Raw genomic sequence first — 24478 nt, 5'->3', positions numbered from 1 at the left:
TTTTGGTGGCAGCTTTTGTAGGTTTGGTTTGTTTTTTTTTTTAATGTTGATCGTAGCATAGTAGACATGCCTGTATGCTGAGTAGTTTTTCAGAACCTTGGTAATATTACTGCTATCTTTTACTGTTTTTTACTGGTTTTATTGTATCTGCTACCATCATATCAGAGAAGCTAGAGAAAAAAAAAAACAAAACAGGGTTCTGATTTTCAAGGTACATTACCCAACTATTTTGACTTCATGTCAGCTGAAATTGCATGCTCAATACTTGTCAAAATACCCTGTCAATAATAGAAAGGATAGATCTGACACTTTACCTGTTGTAGATAACAGCATTCCTTGGAGTCACTGAAAAAAAAAAGTTTTCCTCAAAGGGAGAGAGAAGAATGAGAGAAGTGAATGAGAGGCAGACAGAGGGAGGGAGAGGGAGCTGAATGACCCTCTTCCTACCTAAGGAAAAATATACCACCTCTGCCTCTTCAAAATCATCAGATTAACATCAGAGAGAAGAGAACCAAACAATATTGTTACTATAAGCATATGATTTGCACTCTCCGTAGTCAAAATCGATAGATTCATTAATCCTTCCCAATTTTATTTTTATTTTAATAGCAACCTCATTGGATATTATATGTCTTCCCCTTGCTTCAAAAATTCAGTCAACTGTGCTAGTGATAGATATTCCACAAGAAGCAACAAAATGAGATTCAAGCAATACCAGAAAAAAAAAAGTCTGTGCACACGCCCGCATACATACATGCACACACACATATACAGAGGAGTCACAAATTCAGGCTAATTCTCTCCCTGAGCCTGTTTAGGAATAGATATTCTATTTATGTTGGTGGCATGCATGATTTCTGATTAATGCCAGTGCTGTTATTCAAGGCTTTAAAATAAGTATGAAGACAGTCCTTCAGGGTAGATGTCAGCTTCTTTTAACTTCCCTTTAATCTCCACTGCCCCAAGAAAATCCACGTGTTCATACCTTCTCTCTTTAGTGTACAGAAAATTTATTACGACAATGACTGGATTAAGAAATAAAAGTTAGTTAGGCTAAGCCTTACAATCATAACTTCTAGGTCTTTTTGAAATCTCAGAAAAGTAACATGTCTATCAGCTCGTAATCTGAAACATTTAAGTGATACAGAGCATTGTGTAATGTTCAGCCAGGTCCTGAAGCCCTTCTCCCTGTGATTCCTACTGAATACAGTCCTCAGAAGTACTGAATGCTTTCAACTGCCCTGGAAAAAGTGATTCAGTTTTATCCAGGAATAACGTAGCTTGAGAAAAGATTGCATCAAGCAAACATCAGCAACTCAATGTTTATGAGAATTCCACTGTTCAGGAACAAAACCTGGAGATACGGATTTCTGGTGTTTCATTGTTAGAAAAATAAAGCAAAGGAGATGAACATGGCTACAGATGTTGTGGCAATTTACTAATCAGTAGGTAGACAGAGGAAGTGCAATTTCTGGGATACTGACTCTTCTGAGAGTTTGTGGTTTTATCCAGCTGAATGTCTGGCCTAAACTTGGCTACATGTTAAAAAAAGCAGATCTAATTTTTTGGCCTATGGTATCTAAGAAATTGTTCAACAGAAACATGAAAGCCTGCATGAGCTGAACTGGAAAGCAAGAGGACATTGTGTAATAAATAGGAGTCAAGAGGGTGACTGGGGAATAACTTTTTCCATTACACCAATCCAAAGTAGAAAACTCAACCATGAATTTCTTTTTCCTCCCTGTATGTTCACCGTCTCAGTTTCTCAGAAAGGCACTCACTATATTCAGATGTAGATTCATTTTTCATTTCTTATGCAAATATTAGCTAACTGAACCATGAGGCTAAGTTCGTCATGTTCAGCACTTTCAAAAGAACATACAACTGCCAAGAGTTCGTGGTGGTTCAGGGACTTTACTTTTACAGACTTCTGCAGAGATTAAAAGTTAGCTCCAATATAAACAGCCCTTTCATTAGGCTCTCTCTGATTGTGACAATGAAATAATTTTTCAGAAAGCACACCATTAATGAGTAAACTTTCCTGTTCCCAAGAGAGCTATCTTTGTTAAATAAGATGGATGCTAATTTTAGATACTTAAAAAGAGAAATCGTTGAGGAATAATCTTTTTGGTGGACAAGGCATTAAGACAGTTTGCTTTTTTCTACTGATGACTCAGAGGATGTGTTGCTGCATAGCAACCTGTTCCCAAAGAAGAGGAATATTTCTGTTTGATGCTAGTCTTTGGAAACTGCCCCTTTTTTCTGTTTCTGTTTCTACGCCCCCACAGTAATTACCTTAGCCAGCCTCTGATATTGGGTGTACAGCCCTGGATGTAGATTAGCTTTTGAGATCTACACAAAAAAAAGAAGATTATAACTAGCAACTCTCACAAGCCTCAGAAGTGGACTTCAATACTGAGCCGCTTCACTAAAAGTGTCTACAAGAACGCCAGTCAGTGGGAATTTTGTGCGCAAGATGGGCATCTAACACTTAGCAGCAAAACTGAGATCACAAATCTATTGACAATAAACTGAAAACTTAAAAAAAATATTTTACTCCCAAAATAACTAGGCTTTCATGTCACAGATGCAGCTACTGCTTTTTTGGAAATAAAGTTCTACTTACTCCAAGCCAAGACATATTCTTTCAATATCAGAGTATTCTCCTTGCATGGAGGAGCCTTTACAACTCACTCATTTAGCTCCTGATCCCCTTCCAAACTGGAATTTCCTTGCTTTGCACTGTCCTCATTGGTTTTTAGAAATTCTAAAGTACCTTGTCAAAAACAGTTTATATTACTTTTTTAATGTAACTTTTGCAAATTCATGCATCATTAAATTAATGGTGAGAGAACAGATTTATTTTTTTAATAAAAAAGCAATTTTACAAGGGCACTAAAAAGCAGATTTCATCACAACACAATATACTACTGTTCTGAGATTCCCTGGCCTAGGCAGAATATGCTAGACCAAGAATTAGAGTCTGTATGACCACAAAGCTGCCATGCTTTGAGAGCAGGATTTAGCATTGCACTGTGCAGGGTGCTTGCAGATAATCTGGATATCTCAAACATGTCACTGCTTTATGTAATGCAGACATCCCCCAATTCCCATTTTCAATAATCTAGGCACTTATGTTCTTCAGCCTTCTTGAAACTGGAGTAAAACTTTTGTGCCAGTGAATCAGTGCAGCATATGATCTACAGGATTACAAAACTGTCATTATGAAGGTTCTTCTTCTTGGAAGAGCAGGAAATGTTTAGTCCTGTAACTCTTTTGAGGGCCTAGTTTTGCCCCCTCTGCAGGAATAAACCTGTTGATTTACAGAATAAAGTAGAATGGGAGCTTGACCCAGCTGTAACTGTCTCCCATGCTGTTATGATGTTCTTTCAGCACACGCACTGCTCTCTGCTGGAAGGTTGTTCTGCACATATGTGATGTGAGAGCCACCGGTACCCCTCAATCAACATGCAGTACTATTCACTCTTTCTTACATATTTATGCCAAAAAACCTGGGTCTTATGAGTGGGTGATAAGTAAGATCATGCATTGCTAATCCTTCTTCGTACACATCAGCTTCTTGTCTTTTGTCTAAATAGACTCCATTTCTCCTCTGCTGAAACAGTAGATGGCATACAGGCAAGCAGCAAAATGTTCCCTGGGCGACATTCATGAGACCAGTCTTCTTTTGTTTTCCGTGAACAAGTCAGTTTAACTTCAGAGCATATTGCTTTTTTTCCTGATCCTCTTTGACGTCGTATGGGTACCTCAGCGTTTTCCTTCAGCTTAAAAAGTTTATGGCATGTTGTTTCTGTGGAGTAAATGACCAAGCTCTTAACATTTTTAACAAACCCAAGCTGATTCCCAGTGGCACTGCCAGGTCAAAGATCTGTTTCTTTTCTAAATGGTACAACATCAACTCAAGCCTTGGCAGTGGCAATCTGGACAAGGTGCTGCCAGTGTGGGTAGCCACACTGCTGCTGGGCATTCCTGAAGCATTGCTCTGTCTCTTGAGGCCATGTGAACAGTTTCCAATGGGGAGGCATGAGCAGAGAACATGTTAAAGATGCTCTACAAGAGGACAGGAGATGTGAGAATGGAAACTGAAGTGTTTTAGTTGTTCACAGTTTTGGAAACAGTACAAAACCATGCCCAGAGTGTGGCTTCTGTTCCCTATTTAATTCTGTTATTTAACAACTAACATCTTGAAACGCTTGAACTCCTTCTCTGTAGATTCTGATAAACTTTAGCCATTTTATAATTTTAAATATTTTTAGTTAGAATTAGGTAGAAAATAATGCATAAAATAACTTTTTATTTGTTACTGGCTAGCTTCAGGAACCACTAGTGGACACACTGAATAAATTCAGCCAATCTGACACTACATGCATTCAGTAAGTGAAAGCTTTCTTTGTCTCAGGGCCACCTGACCTGTGCAAACCAAACTGAGTCTCTCAGTTCAGTTGGTGTTGTGTAGGGGATTGTGGCATCAGCAGACCTGATGCCATGGCAGAGAAGACAAGCAGTTTCTGGACAGGGTGAGAAAACAATCTTCTCATCAGTATAGCTTGCTCTTCCTGATCAAAGTAGAAATTCACAAGTGGAATAATCGATATGCAGCCATTGCCTTTGGTCATAAACCATGGATGTCCTTTTCTAGGAACTAAAAATTATTCAAGTTAGCTTCTCTACATTGACTTTATGTTGCACAATTTAAAGATGTCTGAAAGTCTCTGAAAGTTGAAGTATTAGTCAATCAGTTTGCTGACAAGTGCTGAAAACATGTACAAGGACTACTGTTCATACTAAATTAAGCACTAACGTAACAAGTTAATCAAGTAAATGCCATTTCAACAACATCAAAAGGGTTACATTAGGCCTCAATAAACTCTGCTTTTTGAAGAGCTGAAGGAGCGATCTTATAAAAATGTATTCTTGAATTTGCCATGCAAAATGATACATGAGTATAAAGGCTCTGTTTAGTGGGTGTATGTAGATATGCAAGTATGTATGCATAAAAATTGTAATTTCAGAACTGATGCTGATAATCTTAAAATGCTATTTATACAAATATATCTTAAAGTAGTATGAAACTTCACATTTGCATCTTCATATGAATACAAATAATGTTCAGTGCTATCTCTAGTCCAGCTGTCTCTGGCAGTAATTTTAAAACCTTTACTGCTTCTGGAATTGCACCAAAAGTAATTTCTTCTTTTATGGAAATGTTAGTCACAGTGCAAAGGATGCGGATAGTCTTGTGAATATGTGTATTTGCACATGTCCAGTCCCTCACCTGCAAAACATCCTGTAAAACATCCTTGTCCTTGTTCCTTGATGAAACTCACGCTTCCAATGATGTATTTAGTTGTGTTCAGCAGTCTCTTGGAGTATTCATGAATACAGCAAATCCAGAAAATTGGTACCAAGCTATTTCTGGGAGATAAAAAAATAGTTAGTTAGTGATTTCCAGAAAAGTCATAAAATTTTAAGTATCTTTTGTATGTGTTGTAGGTTGGACTGGTGGCACCGTCTATTAAAATTGCCCAGAAGTTCCATTACAAAATCATTTTTCTGTTGCTTATAAATTTGCCAAACTTTAACTATTTGGCCTGAAATTTTGCTTACTGGGTATCTGCCTCAGGATGAATCTTCTGGAAAAATTCAGTTAAAATCACTATTTCCAAGAACAAAATTAGGGGAAAACACACCATTCTGTCCATATCAAAATATTCTGGTTAGCTTTTTTGTGTGAAATTTTAATGATTTGAAACAGAAACATAAAATTTGGTGACTGAGGTGTCCAGCCTGTGCTCTTTGTTGTTGACATGGAACTCCATCTTGAATAAACTGAGAATCTTTCAAGAGAAAACAAAAATGGGAAAAAAAAAATCCCAGTTTGCAAATGGTGAGTAGAGGATTACCAGACTTCTGAAGTCACAGTTCTGAAAGACTCTTATCTGTACTGAGCAAGATGTCAGCTTGTAGTGAGCTGGGCTTTTTTTGCAGTAGCTCAAGTCAGGTACTGGTACCAAAAGTGCATGCAGCGAGACCTCAGCACTCTCCATCCCCAGTCTCCTTGCTCAGGCAGTGTAAAGGACAAAACTTTCTGGTTCCACTACAAAGATGGCCAGAGGTGATTTCAGGAGGAGTGTGTGAGGACAAAGAGCTTGGTGGACAAGACTGAGACTCAAAACATCTGTCTGTAAGGATGGAAATGGAGATCACAGGAACTGGGATACAAGAAAATAGGGCTGTGGGGCGGCTGGCCTGGTGCTGAGTCCTGGGGAGGTCTAATTTTCTGGACTGGAGGTTGAATGCCAAAGGACCGTGAAGGGAACTTGAAGGCAGGAGTCCTGGGGAAATAGTACTGTGCAGTGCCCTGTAACTAAATATTGTCATAATGCACATACTCAGCAGTGCTGCATTATGAATAATATTTTGACATTTACTAATGTGTGAATGCTTATTACTGGAACTGTTTTTATATTTTTAACACTGTATTTTAGTGTGCAATGTAAATGAATGCTGTGGTTTCCAGTGTTAGGTTCTCATGACCTTCTAAATTCGGAAAACTGAACTTTATAACTCACTGGAAAACTGGTAGGCTTTCCTTCTGATTTATATAATGTTCACATCATAACCCATTTGAGTGGCAATGTATCAGACTTTGCCTTCTCACTCATGACAGAAAGTGCCACTCTGGGCTTGAAACTCCAGATTAATCTTGTTTCCAAAAACAAAAGCTAATGAAATGTTTCAATTCTTTTTTCCTTAAAGTGAAGGGCATTTATCTAGGCTAGAGAAGTGTCTTGCTCTGGTGAAGAAAGCACTTCATTAATATTGCAAGGACTCGTGTTGGATGCATGGGGTTACAAGTGCTGAGATACATGATTTATGAACCAGTCCTGTGTGCAGCAGGTTAGAACTGGACTGAGAAACTAAGTCAGGGCTAGTGTGATTCAGCTGCTGAAATTGGTTCCTTTACAGCCTCTGCTGTACTTAGCAGAAAAGAGTCTAAACCAACTTTTACTTCAACAACTGAAGGCACTTATGGAATAGTTTAGGTTAGAATGGACCTTGGAGATCATCTGATCCAAACGCCTGCTTAAAGCCTGTGTTAGTAGAAACTCAAGAAACCAAATTAGACCCTTATGCAGAAAACAAAATTAAACCTTTTTAGACATTTTAACCAAATACTGTTTTTCTTATAAGAAATTATTCCCTTTGCAAGAAAAACACATTTTTGAGGTCAGTAGATCTGTTTATATCTTATGTCATATGAGAACAAACAATGAGGGAGGAATTAGCAAAATTCTTAATACCAGAAACACAAAGTGTGAGATTCTTGAAAACAGCTGTTCTGCTATTAACATTCCTCAGACACTGAACAATTTTCAAAGTGGCTTTAAACCTCGCCAAGTTAATTGCCATTGTAGCTGTGTTGGTTAGGGCAAAGACTATTGGAAATGGGGTCGTCTTATTGTTCACATGGGTCAAATGAGGGCAAGTCTTAGCTGATCTCTGAACTGTGAGGTTAAATGTTTGACCTGTTCAGATTGTCAGGAAGGCAAAGAGGGCAATAGAGACAGAAAGAGCTGCAAAGAGCTGCTGTGCTAAGCAGCAGTAGTTCAACCATACTGTCTTCCACACAGTTGCACAAATACAAACAATATAAAGAAGGGGAGAACTCGGTTCTAAGGTGTCATAAAATAACATCTGAAGAAAAGTTGTTTAACAGACGCAAGCCCTGTCTCTGAGAAGCTGATCATGTCAGTCATATGCTCTATATATGGAGATGCCTTTGCGCAACTTAAAAATCTTTCACTATTATTTGCTTCTGATTTGTGTTTAATGAGAATGTTTGCAGCAGTATGTAAAGCATCAAATAGTGTAATATAAATATCATAGCATATGAGCTTTCAAAAACATTTAACTATTAATAATGCTTAATAAACAAATTTCTGATATGACTGACCAGCTGGTCCATTTAGCAAAAATGATGGGATAGCTTAAAACCATGCTACCTTTATGCTAACCATACTTTTAAAAAAATGCAGATACAGTATGCTTGAAAGCAGAAATAAGCATGAAAGTTTGTGCTTGGAATTTCCCTATCTACTTTCGTATTTGTCAGATACAAGTAAAACTGTGTGGCCCATGTTTCCAACCATGGCTGATTTTTCTATGATAATGGATCTGAATGTATCCTGTTCTGCTGCAAAGACTCTGCAGTTTATAAAACAGGGATCTAGGGCTGTGTTATCAGTGTGTACTTTGAACAGTGGATGTTGGGCTGCTATGATGGGATTAATCTCATCTAACTTTAGCTATCCGAGATATATCTACTGAGCCTAGGATAATCCTTTTAGCACTCTCTACAGTCGGGCAAGAGACATACACAGCTCCAAAGACCAAGTCCTTCAAAGAACCTCTGAGGGTTTCTGGTGGTCCCCACTGAGTTTAGATGAGTAGCTGAGACCATGGCCCTTAATTTTAGACTTTTAAAGCCACGTGAAATGAAACTAACTCTGAATCTATCAGCATTTTTTTTTTCCTTTGGATACACAGAGACTTACAGAATGGTGCCCCAAACTTGAAAATCTGGTTAGCTTTTACAAAAGAATGTAGTATTACATATAAATATAGTCTGCTAAAAAGATCCTAGGGTCTATAGCCTGGACCCAAAATCTGGTCCATAAAAGCCATTGGTCTTGGTCAAAGTATTGTCTGTGGAAAGGAGTTGAGGAATGCATGTAATTGGAAGGATTAATAAAAGGTTGGGAAAAGGCAGAAACTCTGTACAGATGAAATCTTTCAGGGTGGAAAAATGTAATGACCTCCCTGTTGGCCTATTGAAATTGATAATACATTGTTGATTTCTCGCTCCATATCAGGACTTCAGGATTTAGTTTGAAATTTTTGTTCATACTCTAAAGCTATCATCATAAACTTTCATTTTACAGACTTTTAACAGTGTTTCATCCTTTCATAGATACTTCTATGAAAGAACTAGACTCCCTATGTTAACTGATGTTCATAATTAGTAGTTCCATTGCACAGGAAACAACAATAAAATAAAACTGAGGAGCTCAATATTTTGTTAGTCTATTAATCCTCAATGCTACATTACAGAATACTCTTTTGCAATTGTATCATCTTGAGCAATTTTAGTCTCAAACTGTCTACCTAGTACAGACACCTGAAAAGTACAATTAAATTACAGGGTGAGAATGACAAATATTTGGATTCTGGTTCTTTTGGATTTGTTTAAGGCATATTTGACGTTTTAATTTATTTAAGTTTTGTAATGGTCCATACCATAGCAGTAGTTTTCATGAATTGCCTCCATACCCAGGACAGGTGTTAGTTAACCATTGCTAGAAAAAAAAGCAAATGTTTAATTATAATCAAATCATCAGCCTAATCAGAGCTGCAAACATATGTTTATTTGTGAAAGAAAAGCAGTGATTTTTATTTAATAGGATATAGTCTGTATCATAAACTGGCAGCCCCTCAGGTAAAAAGGTGTAAGCAGTGCATTGCTTCTAGGAGCTGTGGGCCAACCTCTGTAGTACTTTTTTTTTGATGAAACAGGAGACGTTATTTATATTTATATGGCATTTAGGGATATGGTTTAGTGGTGGACTTGGCAGTGTTAGGTTTATGGTTGGACTTGATGATCTTAAGGGTCTTTTCCAACCTAGATGATTCTATGATTCCACTTTGTTCAACAGACTCTTGTCTAATAATGCACTCCTCTGTCTCATTACAAACATCACATTACTGACAGTCTGAGACCAATAGGCATTTTGTTCCACTTGTGACTGCCAGAGAGCTTTTTAAAAACAGATCCAGCTTATCGATGCTTTAGGGCAAGAACCATTTTTTACCAAGGAAATTTCTACCGATCATGTAGCCATAGGACTATATTATTAGTCCCTCATCCTCTTTCTTGTTTTCTTTTTCTGTTTACCAATCTGAACTTATGTGCAAAACCGTCATTTTTGGGGCCTGAAAATCATTTCAACCAATAATCAAACATACAAACTAAAATAATATTGTTCCATCAACAGGAAAATAGTTACTATTACTAAGGAAAATATGATTCACCCTGATTAACTTCAGGATGAGCCTTAGATGGCTTCAGTTTGACCCACTTTCTCTTTTATTGGATTTATTGCTCAGATGTCAACATTTTGTGAATTTCAGATTGTTTTTAACTGTCATTAAAAACACACAGTAAGCCAGCATTATTTTTTATTTGTTTATTTTCTTAATCTGTAAGTAAAAGCCAAGGGCACATTTTTAGATTAGAAGCATTCATTCAAGCACTATGAAGTAAGGGAAAGCAGATATCTGCTGCCATTTATTAATGTAAAGCAGAAGACTGGAAGTGTTTCATATTTTTCCCCATGATTGATCAAGATATAGAAATAGACTTAATTTCTAGAGTAAGATTTTTTCTTTCCAAGTAACTGCTTTTAATCAGAGGTAGTTGGGAATCATTTTCTTGTCCTGCAGCATTTTCAAGTGTTCAGAAATGTGCCTGGTTCCATAACCAGGTAAAAAGGAAGAAGGGAATAAAAAAGAAAAAAAAAAAGGCTGTTTCACCCATCCTTAAACCAACACTATCCAAACCACTGAAATACTCCCTAACAGGACAAAACCCACTAAATTTCAAGTTCCTGATCCAAAAGACCATACTGGGACTGTGCAGCCTGGGCAAGCCCTGCTTGCCATGGGGCCTGCCTCTCCACGACCCAGCCTGGGCAGCAGACTGGAGTGCACCGCAGCTCCTTTTGAGCCATTATGTACAGATCTTGCCCAGGGCACACTCCTGAAGTGCTGCTAAGGGCTGGAAGGCATCCCTAGCTCTGCTCCTCCGGCTGGGTCTGCCCAGGGTGTGGCCAGATGAGGCAGTTCCATTTTGTCGGACTGATTAAACACTCTTGGAGACAGGGGCTTGACCCTTAGGTGTCCAACCAGCAAAATCATCTGTTTGGGCTTGCAGAAATAGTGACATTTTCCAGGGTGGGAATTAACAACAACTCTTGCAAATCTCAAACAAGCTGCTGCCAAGAGTATTGGATGAAAGTTCGTTTTGTATATTCCTTTGTTGGACTTGATTCACCGGCCTGTTTGATTTCTGCACATTTATTCATCATATTAGCTTGCTTGGAAAACGAGGGAGCATGTGGTGCTGAGTGGAGATGAAGTGCACTGCTCTCCAGAGGAAGCAGGTTACTCAAGTGGGATGTGTTTGTGTCTACCACGTGACATTCTAGCCTAAAGTTAAGACTCTAAGTACCACTGCAGACTGACAGCCTGAATGACCATTTTCATCCTGAAAAGGAAATGCATTTTCACACCTGGCCCCCTTTACATTTGTGTGAGTAGCCAGCCTGATTCTGAAGGACAGGCTGCATCCTCAGAGTTGTGTGAATTACTGTTTCCTGCATCCCAGGGCAATCCAAATATCACTATCCAATTTCTGTACTGATCCGTTAGTCCAGAACAAATAGCCACAAATGCTCTGTCTACACAAACAAATGACTGGCTACACATGGTTCTTTATATATGGAGGCCTAGTCATGAAAGTATCATACTGGATACTACATAAGCATGAAACAAAAAAAGAAAACATGCACCTCAGAGAGTCTTGAATCTAACTGTTAAGTCATAAAATAACAAACCTGTAGAAAGGGGAGTGGAATGTATCTACAGATCAATAGCACAAGCAAGGGCCTAAGCACATAAGCAGCCAAGAATTGCCAAACTTTCCTCTGAGTATGGTGGTGCAGAAGAGTCCTAGAAGCGGTCTGAAGGAAAATAATGTGAGACCCTTGCAAGTTCAAGGGGTAACCTTGAGAAAAATCATGTATATGCTTCTTTGGAAACATAGAAGCATTCAATTATGAACAGAGATAACAACCAGGACCCAAAAATATGGTGAATGAGGAGTCCTGCAGTTTAATGTGATGCAGAAGGGAGGAATTGCAGAGGGAGCCAAAGAGATGGGTGATACAGGCAATGCAGATGGGTGACAGGATAATCTTTGCAGTAGAGAAACTACTGCATTTTCAAGTCCCAAGAGGAAGATGACAAACTCACCAGGCTGAAAGAGTCTGGGTGAAATTTGCAGGTGTGCAGATGTAGAAGGATTATCTTAGTAGTAGCACACAGAAAGAAACTTAGACGTGGTCTGGATGTGAGAGCTCAGAGTGAGCTTAAAAGGATGAGATTTTGTGTTGCATGTGAACCTGTGGTAATTTGTTCAGAGAGTAATTTCTGTCCAGAAATTTGTCAGGTTTTTTTTACTGTTACTACCAGGGCAGTGATTATCAACTGGAGGATAATATTGGTGGTGCATTTCAAAGCAGAAACATGCTGTATTGGGAACTAATGTAGAAGAACATTGGGGCCCATGTGTAAGTGCATAGCAGAATGTTTTCAAGCCTTGACAAGACAGTTTTCTTTGCAAATAGTAATAAGTAAAAGGTGTGGATGGTATTTTTGGTCACATATTCATTCATGGCTAAGGTCTCGGAAATGTCAGTATTTTTAAAGCCTGGTCACAACAGGTGTACCTGCATCACCTTCCGTAGACCTGCTCAGACTTGGACATAAATTCACTAACAAAATTTTCTGGAATCATATTATCTCTGCTGTCAGAACAGATGTAAAGTAGTGCCCAAATTTCCTTACCTGGAAAGCCAGTTGGCTTTCTCAGCTGGAGAGCAAGTAAAAGCCAACTTGCAGGCAGATATGACGATTAAGCAATTTGGGCTCAAATGTAAGTTCAAACCTCAGGCTAAGATGACAGCACAGAGGCAGCCAGAGCTAGCAGCTGATCCCAGAACTCTGTTAACTTGCCACATGCTGGGTGTTTTCTTTGCTTAGTCTACTCTATGGTTTGGTCTACTGCTGCATTACCACGTTTGCAAAATCAGTGGGACTTAGTGAAATAAAGTCGGAAAATACAGCAAGGAGCAGGATGCTCTTATCTTTGGATGTTGCCTGTTACTAATTTCTTATTTGTCTGTTTGCTGATAATCAAAAACATGTGAATGCAAAATGCAGTCCGAGGCTGGGGAACTCCCTGGAATACCTGTGAGATGCACAGGACTCCAAAGCAACAGGATGCTGCATAGCAGAGATACTGCTATGGTATTCTCACGCTTTTAAAGTACCAGGGATATTAACTGGTCTGCAAATGGTTAGTACCATACCCTTAGTGAAGGTGGGTTTTAATTATGTTTCTCAGTTGCTAGACTATAACTACTACATGGCATCGACTCTCAGCACTGCTTTGAATTTTGAACAGCAGTCTGGTTTCTCTGGGAGAAGCTGTCTGTCAGCGTAATGATAGCAAGAAAATGGCATCCTTTGCTGTCAGTCCAGTTCCCCCAAAAACCTCCTTCTCATACACCTCCCGAAGACAAGGTTACTTTTTCTGGAGGAAGAAAAAGATAGTGATGTAGTTATAGGCCATGTTCAAGAACGCTTTGACATATGTAGGATTTGACTCTTAGTTTAGTTTTAAATCATAAACAAAATTCCAACTTTTTAATCATATGTATGGTCCCTTTTATTTTATTATCAGCACTTCAAAGTGAACTCTCCCTAACACTCTTTGGAAAAGACCCCACAGCTTACGATTTACATTTTAGCTGAATAAGCTCTTAAGCATGATGGTCATCTGCAATGATATATTGCTTATAGCAGCATTTTACATTTTTCATTAAATATTAACCCAAATTTATCCATGTTCAATGAAGAATGTTAACATTAGTGAGACTATTATTTTGACTGGTATTATAATCCATAATTTCCCAATGCAAATTCTAGAGGGACCAACTGGTGTAATGCTCCACTTTTCCTGCAGCTCAAAATGGGGAAGAACTGGTGACAAATGCAGTCAGAGAGTGCAGCTCGGGCAGCAGCAACCATGACGTGACTGAGTCCAGGATCCAGGTGAAGGCTGGGAAGGGAAGCAGCAGGCTAGGAGAACAGAATTTGGCTTATTCAGGGAATTGCTAGGCAGAATGGTGCCATGAGGGGAAAAGGTGCCCAAGAGAACTGTCTGATTTTTAAGGAAAACTCTTTGAAAGCTCAGGAACAAACTATGCTGTTGCGCAGGAAGATGGGGAATTTCAGCAGAAGACCTGCCTGACTAAGCAAGGGCTTTTTAGCTCCTCAGTGAAAGGGATCTAAACGCAGCCTACAACTACTTGAAGGGGAGTTAGGAAAAATGTCCGAGTCAAACTCTTCTCAATTGTGGTAGTCAGCATAAAAAGAGGAAGTTGGCACAAACTGCAGCCTGAGAGGCTCAGACTGACTAGAAGGAGAAACATTTTAGCCAAGCAAGTAGTGCAGTACTTGAACAGGTACCCAGAGAAGAGGTGGCAATCTCCATCTCTGGAGATATTAAAGATTTGACTAAATAAAGCCACAGCTGACCTGAGCTAGGTCTGCTGTTAGAGGGACTTGGAATAGTCAGCATTTCTATGATTTTAGAAATACCCTTGAATAAATAAAGAACCCATTTCTCCACCTATGTTGGTTGAGGGTTGAACCTAGCTGAGCTGGGGATTGAGCTGTTGAAGAGGGAATGAGAACAATCTTCTTCCTCCTTGGTTCTGAATGAGCCTCAGCATGGTGTGTGAGACTTAGAGAGCAGTTCCCTATTGACTTACTGCCCAAGCGGAGGCTGTGCCAACCATGCAAAGAAGCAGACCGTCAGGCACCATGGGGAACTTCACTGGTAGAATCTTTTTTGTGGAATAGTCACATAGTGATTTGGGGCTCTGTTTTGTCAAAATTCCCATAGATGCCTGTATCTAGGCCAAAGCTCCTGCAAGGGACAGTGGAATGACTGCAGTTCTGTGACTCACTCATTAGAGCTAGAAGTCTGATGCCTCTGAAAAAAAAACAACAGTAAAACAAACAACAGCAACAACTATGTATTTACTTATTACTAAAATTTTTAAACGTTAACTCTTTCAGAAAAGTTTAACATTAAAAATGTTCTGTATGTTGCCTTTTGAAAACTCCATTGTAATTAGAGCTTCTCTCACCTGACAGCTCAAGCTTTTTCCCCATTTCAGTCTCTGATTTCTGACCGTACATTCCTTCGTTATTTGCAGTACTTGCTAATTAAGTGCTATCTGTAAACTTGGAAGTCTTTGCTTTCCACATCGCTGTCTACATTATATTTGTGTAAATATTTCAAATTTGGACCTCTAACACTGACTCCTGTCATCTTCTACTACTGACATTTTAGTTTGAATACTTTCCATTTATGACTACAGTAGATTTCCTACTAATGCAGCCAAATTTATGTTTAAGCATGCCAGTTTTCTTCCTTTCCTATAACTAGAGCAGAGGAGCTCAGTAGCAAGAGTCAGCTAGATTTCATGCATTTTTTAAAATTAATCAAAATGGGTTTTGAAGAAACCTATGTGCTCCTTTACCTCTGCTAAAGGTACTGATTGCTTCCAAAATATTTAAAACTGAACTTGTGTCACCTGAAATGCATTGCCTTTTATAATTTTTCTCATCCAGTTCACTATTCTAAAAACTATTTGTGATACTTCTTCAGGCTTAAGATCATATTTCCTTTTACATCTAGGCATGCATAACCGTATATGCTTCTGACTGTATATGCATGCATACACAAGCACATACTCAAGATTTAATAATATTATTTGGAGGAAATCAAACTTTTTTTTCTTGGAAGTTCCCTATTCTATAAATGTATATCTTGAAAAATTCAAATTATGAAAATAATCCTAATTCCTCTAAAACTCTCTCCAGTGCAGGTGTGTTTGTGTATATGCCAACTAGTTCATCAACCTTCCTTTCAAACCACTTCAAGAATCTGCACATCCCTAAGGATCTGTGGTCTCCCAGAAAAGGTGGAGTTTTACAGATGGAGCTTCTCCATTGGCTTGTTTCATGTTAAATATTCTTGTCTTGTTTATGCTCCTTCTTCAATGTTTGCCTCTAAATATACTTTTCTTGGCTACACTTTAACAGTGTGTTTCTATATTTACATAACTCATGATTTATATTAAATACCAAAGTTAATTGTCTTATTTGAAGCAAGTGTTTCTGGTTTTCACCATGTAGAGATCTAAAATTAATTATTTAGAACTACAGAGCACTTTGTAATTTGCCTCAAACAAAAATGGAAATCACTACTGTTATGAAGAAAGAAAATTATTTTTTATGAAGGATTGCCAAATACAGCACTTCACAGGCTATCCTGAAGAGTGCATGGAACCTATCACTAAAAAAATTTCTGAGGTGTAAGTATATATGCATGCTTTATATATTGACAGAAATACTTTGGCACATAAAAGACAAAGGGTAACAGGATATTTTTACACAGCATTTTGAAAGAAGTGTTAGAGACAAAGTTCATTTAGAGTATTTAACAAGTGCAGTTGATGTTAAACATGAAATATTCTGGCAAGCAAAAGTGACAATTTAAACAATTATTTTCCATAAAATATCTTTTAACAAACCAAAGCCATGTTCCTGGAACTGCCTTAGTATATATTAAGAATATACTATACAGAAAAAACAGATTTAATTGCTCTTTTTTCTTTTTTTCTGTAATGTAATCATTTACACATAATTAAAAAGCCAGTGTCTTGTAGGATTCTCGCTAACTCACTTCAGCCAAATTTCTATTCTTACAAAGGAAAGAGTTTTCTGTTCATGATGGTTTGAATGTCAAGTATGGCATTTCATCAGCTAGCTGCCATGCTATATCAAAAGTTAAAACCTGATTTTTCAAACAAAGAAGTTATAAGCCCTGGAAGACAGGGGATCTTCACTGTGCACCTCACAGTATGTGAATTAATTGGAAGCTGTATGAAATACGTTCTGCATGAATATCCTTTTGTATCTGTACTTTAGCAGAGCAATACAGTACAGCAGTACGCCACACTTCAGATGTTTCCATTGACTACGTGGGATATAGTTACCAGATGACGACACCGGGGCTCTGCTTACATGCAATTGATGTCCTCAAGTATTTTTTACATTAAATAAATAAATAAATACATCCCATATACTAAACCAAAACTTTAAAAAAGAGTCAGTTTTCAGATGAATCAGTGAGCTTATCTGACCCACCACAGCAGTATAGCTGCTGGAGGGCTCCCAGTGAGGAGGGTTAAAAGATGAGGCTGGGCACATGGAAACAGTGTGATGGCCTCTTCAATAACAGCACGTAACTACAAACTGACTATGAAGCCTCAACTGGAATGTCTAATCATTACTTATACCTAGATAAGGCTTTTGACTGTAATCCAAGTCTGTTCTCAGGGGACTATCAGGGAAGCATGGGTCATGTGTGTTGCAGCCACTTCCAGTTAATACGAGGAGCGTGTTTTCTGCTACCTCAGTATTAGATGCAGGAATATCCTACAAAAAAGTGTGTGTAGGATAGCACACCTTACCCTATTGTTCTCCAGTTTGCTTATCTGGTTTATACAGCTGTATGCAGTGGCTTTGGTAGGCAGAATTCCCAAGGCTGCTATCTATCAGTAAGCAACATCACTTTTTGCAATTACACGAGAACCTGCTGTCATGTGGAGTTGTGGGACAGCTGTCCCCTAAGGCTATGCCCTAAGGCTATAGAGAGGTTACGTCTCTATACAACTCTCATATGATTAATTTAATAATGTATTACATTCCATGCTTCTTGAACGTTCCATTGTGCTCTCTTTTTTCCTGTAAAAGAGCTATTCAAAGTAAACAGTGACCTCATCAATACTGTCTGAAACTTACAGTAAATGGAAATCTTCCAAAACCATAATAGAAACCATATTTCAACAGATGTAAAAAGCAAGATGAGGAGTGAGAATTAATTTAGATGAGAATGTTACAGTACTTGATACTTGACTTGGCTTTGCTCAACCTCATCTTTTTGCTAAGTACAGTATGCTTTTTTCATGTGAGAATCTAGATAAAAAAGAATAAGAAAATCACCAGTGCAGTTTTTGTTGCAACATTGATGGCTTGGTGAAGAAGGTAAAAATAATTTTACCCACAGAAGATAAAAAACAAAGCAGAAAAAAGTTGGCCTACAGGAGAGAGGAGCAAGAGTACTGTCATGATTGAGATTTCCAAAGCTGCATAGGTGTTTGAACAAACACAAATTTTTATAAAGGTATTCATTAACCTATTCATCCATGACCTTTAAAATGCCAGCCTTTCAAAAAGCATGCAAGGATTGCTAGAACAGGAACAGAGCTGCTATTCAGGCATTTTAGATTGATCACAGCCAACAAGCCAAATAAAATAAAAGATCCTATCAGAACATCTTTGTATGTCAGACAGCATTAAGCTGCAGGTGCTTGAGTTCCATACAACTCCGAGAAACACTTGTCTTTGCCTTGTTGATATATCTGGATTCTCTTCATCCCTGAATCTCTTAGGAAATTGTCCAATCTACAATCAATCTTCTTTTCTAGATAAAGAGAGAAATATTGACATGAATTAAGGGAAAAACACCAAACAATTACACTCTGCTTCAGGATCTGCATGTTCAGCAAGCATTTAAAAAGCAGCACTTGCTTAAATAGTAACCCTTTAGTGATTTGGATTCCTACTGAATGTCTTTTTTTTTTTTTTCTTACCAGCAGATTAGCATCTCATATCATAAATTATAAGGCTAGCTGCATTTTCTCTTGCAGTACTAATGTGTTCACATTAATGATCACATTAATTTGATTTCTATCACATTAGTAGAAATCTCTTATCAGAGTTGTTCATCGCTGGTGCAATTTCCTGTCTGGGAATCCTTGCTGTTACATAGTGTAACAGTGCTTACATCCATTAGGAAAAGGATCTCCATAAAAAAGTCATATAAAATATACTAATGATGTGGTGCACTCACAGTGAAGCCCTTACTTCCAGGATTTTGGCTAACACCCTGATTTTCCTTATGAAATTTTGAAGTCCAGACGCTATAAACAATTGAGCTGGAGAAAATAATATATAAACTTTATAAAGGCATGGTCTAATATACAGTCAAAAGTGTATTTATGATATTTACATGTATTACTATAGTCATGTTTCAATCATAAGTTTTATATCTAGAAGCCACAGACATTCTAGATGTGATTTATCCCTCAGAGTGTGAAGGATGTCCAATAAGTATGCAAAAGGTTTATCATATTTCTGGAAAACATGTGGCACCTTAAGAAAATTGTGGTTATTTATAGCATTGGAAGATTAGTGGTTTGTTTAGTTTTGTTTTAAATAGTCATTAAAAATTGAAGAAATCTCATTAGAACATGTGTGTTTTAGTGTCAGCTTATGGTCTGCTTGCTGATGTTTTTATCACATCTACAAGCCATAATCTTTTGTGGACACTCACCCCACTAGACTTCCTTCAAAGAAGATGCTAGTTCTGGTGCCAGTGACCTTTTAATTTTAGAAGAAGATAAGAAACAGGAGTTCAGATGGGCAGAGAAGGGTGTACAAGAAAGCAAGGCTGTACAGTGTGATAAATAATTGGATCTGCACAGTTGGCAGCCATTCTGGCAAACCCTATCAGTGCTTCTGTGTAAATGTGTGTGTGTCTGTCTGTTGGCATTATTTGACAGAATCAATAGTATATATTCTTCTACACATTAATTTTCTTGATAGTCTGAAAAATACTAATATGCTCAGTAGCAAGATCCTGATTCAGTGTCAGTGCAGTTATTTTAAAGCTGCGTAAGTTCACTTAACTGTCCTCAAATTATTTTTTTTGGAGGAATGGGAGAATTTCATTGCTTTATATGGGCCTCAGAGCATGAAGCCAAAAAGCTTTTTCTTGGAACAAACCCAGAATGGTTTAAGTATGTGGTACTTTATGTGCTTATTCCATGTTTTTATGTAATTTTCTCCCCCCCACCCCCCAGCTATGTATCACAGGATAAGTGCTCTTCTCCTATGTATAGGAGGTCTGGAGGGGAGCGATACGCCAAGCTGGAATTCAGCTTGACAGGTTTCAGTAAATAAACATTTCTTACTTTTCCATTTTAGAGTCTGCATTGGTTCATCCTCTGGGGTAGCTTTTTCCTCCCACTCTACATTGCTAAGAAATTGTATAGGAAGTTTCCCTTTCTTCAATCCTGTCATCATTGCTTTCTTTCAACAGAATGACTCACTGTTGCTCTGGATTCCCTGTGCCTGCTATCACAGTTCTGTGAACAAACATGCTCTCATGTTAGCCTGACATCATCTTTATTACATTTTTATTGTCACTGACATTAAACAGGATGGGCCAAAGGAGACTACCTGTGTCTCATCATTTCAGCAGCACTTAGACACTATACTTAGCACACTTTCTAGCATATTTCTCCCTTGACACCATTCCTCTTCTGGGAAAGCAATATAGTAAGTATAGCACTTCACAGGTATAATCTTTTTCAGCTAGCTCCTGTTAGGATTTATATCCATCACATTTCAGCTCAGATGCTCTCAGGGCACAGAGGCAATATATTTGCACTTCTATTAACTACTGTGGAAGAAAACATCTCATCTAAGTAATGCAATTCACAGTAAAACATCTCTCATCTAATAAGAAGGACTGCTTTTACTCACTTCTGTCATCCCTGAGCTCCATTGTGCCTGCTGGTCTGGAGTCCCATGAGGCAGTATCTCACATGCAAAAACCAGCAGTTACTTCAGCGTATTTTACTGTAAGGCAAGGAACTTCATTTACATTTCAGCTTCATTGGGGCTGCACTGGGATGCAAAATGCCTTTCACAAAACTCCCTCAGTGGTTCTTTACCGTGAACTTCTACAATGTAGTGTGTTGGTCCTGTAATGATCCTGTGTTGGACACAACCACTAGTCCTATGGTGACTGTCACTCTTGAGGTTACAGCTCACTTCAAGCAGCTGACAGGAAAGTTAATGAAAAACAACTAGGTGAGCACAGAAAAGAACTATAAACTCATAAAGTATCTGAAGAACAACTGGCTATGAAAGGCGTAGCAAAGCAGTAAAACTACCAGTTTGCATGAATGGCAGAGAGTAGGATTTACTATCCTTCCACCAAAGCCCAGACTCACACCATCACCACCTCCATCACCTCTAGAGAGACCTCAGTGCTTTGTGAAGTGGTTTGACATGACATAGATGAGGAGCTGAATTGTCGTTAGCCATATTGTCTTTGTCCATCTCAGGTATGTAAGAAGGATTTGCTTAGGAGGTGAGTGTCTGAACTCCATGGAAAGTGCTCAGAGTCTTCCCCAACGTCTTAAGCCTTTTTTTCTCTTAATATCTTGAACACAGCTCCATGGGGGATTGTCAGATTTAGTCACAGTCCTACAGGGGAGTGGATGCACTTTCTTTGGTAAGAGGATATAGCTGCTATGTGAAAAGCAGTGGATAGGACAGATTGCTGTGCTTCGCTGGGCAAGAATGGGAGGGATCACACAATATGTACCCACAAAAGCGAAATAAAGCTGCTGTTATGTGGGTACCTGGAGGAAAGATAACTAAACTGGTAAAACTTTGTCTTCAGTATAACTTCAATAATGCAGCCCTATCAAACCTAGGTCCGTACAAAAGCCACAGTCTGCTCCGGCTGTCTGTTGACGTTACTCTGGCAAACAGCTCTGACTATTCTGCTCTCAGTTTGTTTTTCTGGGTGGGGTGCTGTTCCCTCCTCACCCCCCCTCCCTGATTGCTGCATTTAGAAAGAGGCAAGCGTGGCCTAGGGGGACAAATATGTACGTGCATGTGAGGAACACTGAGTTCTGATCATGGCCAAGCAAGTTCTGATCAAGCATATGTAAGCAATTGCAAGCTAATGGGGCACTATTTTTGTTAGTCTATCTCAGCCTCTTGCAACTCTGACCAATGTCCCACAATGAGAAGTCTGAAGTACAAGCAGAAATATGTTTCCATTGTGACCTTATATGTACTGGCCAACTCAGCAAGGGATGATTCTGTAACCTGTTGCTGTAGACAATAAATTAGTGCAATGTGCATTTCCAGAGAGCAGGTCCTGCACCATCCTGCACTGAGATGGATTGTGCCTTTGATGCAGAGTGTCTTCTAGTGCTCCCTTTTTTGTGACTGGCTGTTTTGCTCCCAATATGCATCTTATGTACACCATACATTACAAACACCATACCTTAGCTTGGATAAGGGCTATGCACTAAAAAAGCTTTCCTTTTTTTTTTTTCCCCCTATTAAAATATGCGATTTTCCATTCAGAAAATAAAAATTAAAATACCCAAACTAAAATTAAAAACTGCATTCCTGGAAAAAGACAAAAGATTTCAAGAGAAGGAGACACTTTTCACTGCCACATTTATTTGATCAGAAAATATAATCTTCTATTTTTAAAAGTTTCATCTCAGTATTTTTCACTTTTTAAACAGAAAACAAAAAAAGAAAAGGATTCCATTAGACAGTCCATGAGGAATTTTGCTGGGTATCCCAAAGATCTGTGTACTTCATGCTCTATTGTTCTTTCTCTATGCAACGTATCAATAGCAATGAAATAAAAGGTTAAAAAGAACATGGAAGGAACTGCATGGCTCTAAAGGCCAAGTCTGGCTCGCATGTTTTCAGTCTGCATCCTGCTGGGCCATGCCAATTTTCTAGTTTGTGAGGAGGAAAAACATATTCATAACCATCACTCTTAAATAACAATAAAGATAAACTGGCAGTAAAAGTTTGTAAAGATGTGAGAATTAGTTTCACAAAAGTAGTATTTAATTATTTTTGGTGCATTGAAACAGTTCTCCTTCACTACCACAAGAGACAGATTTCTGTCATATGTTACACAAACTGCTCGGCATGACCAGGATTCAGCTGCTGCCTGCCTGTCCTGGTCCAGGCCATTCTCAGTACTGCTCCTGCTGCAGACCGATACCGTTTCGGATGCGGGTTCTTCTCAGAATCCTGTGCCAGTGTGGAAGAGGTTATAAGCAATTTTAACCTTCATTTAAATTGTGGGAAGGAATTCTAAAGCAAGAGGAAATTTGTTTGGTACTTTATATGGTTTGAATTTGGGATGGAAAGGACCAGGAAACCCTCCCCGCCCCCCTTTTTTAATACCCAAATGACAGCTCTCTTGCTGTTACCCAGGAGCACACTACACACAGCACAGTAATCTCCTTTACAGTAAAACACAAGCCTTTAATTACAAATGGAACAGACTGGAAAAGTTCTGACAAAACATTTTCTGGTAGGAATTTGCCAGTTCAGACAGATTGAAATGTTTTGCTGAGACACTGGCATTTTCCCGTGGTTCCCTCAGAAGCCAGGCAGCCGGGGAGCTGCTCTGGGGCTGGGGCTCCAGTAGCTGAAGGGTGCAGCTCTGGAGCAGGTCCATCAGGAGCAGCCTTCCAGGGCAATCCCCCTTCCTACCCTGGCTCAGGAAATCTCAGTGCTCACAGGACCAATGCCTTGGGGAAGCCTAGGGGATGACCTGCTCCCACACTGGAGCTTTGTTGCCTTTCACAGATAATTATGAAATGTTTGGCTTTTGTTCCAAACTGGAACAAACCCAGATTTCGAAATATCAAAATCCTGTGTGAAAGTCAATTAGTTCTCTTTGCAAAGCTGAAACTATGACCACATACTTCCCACGTGTAGCACCTGCATGAAGATGTCAGTGCTGAAAAACTGGCAATGCTTATGAGGTTGTATTCAACATTTTGGGAGATCAAGATCTTGAATATAGTGTGTTTGTTTACCTATTAGAGGTACAGGTCCTGTAGAGCTCCCTGATGCTAGAAAGAATAAGCAAGGATGACACTAGGTATTAGATGACACTTAATATTATAATTTGGAAATTTCTGGCATTTAAGCTTTTAAGATGTGGCTAAGTTGCAAACATTAATAGTCTCAATGCCTTCAGAAAATAATGATCATGCGTGGAATACAGACAGAAAGTATTTTTTGACATTTTCAATACATAAACTTCTGACAAGATTCTTATGTCTCCTTTTGAGAAATGACTCATTATAAGTAGCCTGTGCCAAAAGGATTATTAATTTTCACTAATTTTTTTTTTACAATTTTGGGATAAACTTTCATTTATCACCCTCCAATGGGCAGTGTAAAATGACTTACTAGTGAATAATTTAATTGACATGAATTCAATTCTTGTTTCTCAATGTTCAGGTCAATTTATGACACATATTCTCAATCTGCTGTTCCCATGAGACTGAACACAGCTACAACATTTATACACTTTTGCTTTATCCTACAGATGGCTGGGTTATAACACAGAAAGCTCCTAATACTCTTCTTCCAAGCCGAGTGTTGAATGTAGGAGGGGGAGGCAAGCAGAAATATTGCAATTCTCTCCAATGAAATAACGAACTTTACACTTCTGTAGCCTTATATGTGCAAATACATCTGAGTTGAAAAAATCCTCAAATAAACATTGTTGCCATTTTAGGAAAGAAGCCACATCTCATACCTTTTTAGTTACTGTCAG

This window comes from Gavia stellata, chromosome 7 (genome assembly GCF_030936135.1).
Source record: "Gavia stellata isolate bGavSte3 chromosome 7, bGavSte3.hap2, whole genome shotgun sequence".
In the NCBI taxonomy this organism is placed as follows: domain Eukaryota; kingdom Metazoa; phylum Chordata; class Aves; order Gaviiformes; family Gaviidae; genus Gavia; species Gavia stellata.
This window is presented reverse-complemented; position numbering follows the sequence as displayed.